Source organism: Chrysochloris asiatica, unplaced genomic scaffold (genome assembly GCF_000296735.1).
Source record: "Chrysochloris asiatica unplaced genomic scaffold, ChrAsi1.0 scaffold00116, whole genome shotgun sequence".
In the NCBI taxonomy this organism is placed as follows: domain Eukaryota; kingdom Metazoa; phylum Chordata; class Mammalia; order Afrosoricida; family Chrysochloridae; genus Chrysochloris; species Chrysochloris asiatica.
In genome coordinates, this window is record NW_006408634.1 from 2533281 (window position 1) to 2534135 (window position 855).

The window sequence follows — 855 nt, forward strand, 5'->3', positions numbered from 1 at the left end:
AGGTCTCTCTTTTTGGAGGGAGGGTGGGAAAGTGTTAGTTCTGGCTGGTATCTGTGGTTTTCACAGACTGAGGGGCGCCCCACCACCACCACCACCAGGAAGCAGCTGTGGCATTAGGGAAACAAGGCTTAGCCCCTGTTTCAAATTTGATAGCCCCTGAGTTCAAATCCCAGCTCTGCCACCTCCTAGTGGGGCAAGTCACTGTCTGTAGACCAGACCCCACCATCTCCCTAGGGGCTGCTGTGGGATGTATGGGAATCACCACACTGAGAGGCTGGACCTCACCTGACACAGCGCTCAGTAAGAGGGTCCATCCTTCACCCTCCTCCACACACAGACCATGTCCAGAGAAGCCTCATGGGAGGGTTTCAGGGAACAGAGCCAGGCTAGGCTGGGAGTGGCTGGGGACTAGGATTTGGAGGGCAGGTTTCTCCTCTGGTGTCCCACCTTTGAGGGAAGGGAAGGTATGAGTAAAAAGCAAAGGGTCAGAGATGCTGCTGTCTACTCTTACCACTTCCTTGCTGGGTGACCTAGGGCACATGATTCACCTCATGATTTACGTCTCTGACCCTCAGAGAGGTAATTCATAAAACACGTGGAGTGGAGCCAAAATCCCACATTGCATAGTTGTTATGAGGGTCAGAGGTCATGAATGCAAAGGTCCCAGCTTGTTGCTATTAAGTGCAATCTAGTCGATTCTGCCTCATACCGGACTTATATCAGGTTTCCAAATGAGGCTGCAGTGTTTGAACTGCCAACCTTGTGGTTAGTCATCCACTGCTAATCACACAGCATCATATAACTGCTAAATAATTGGGCATCGTTATTTATTTAGACCTCATTCTTGCCCAAGGT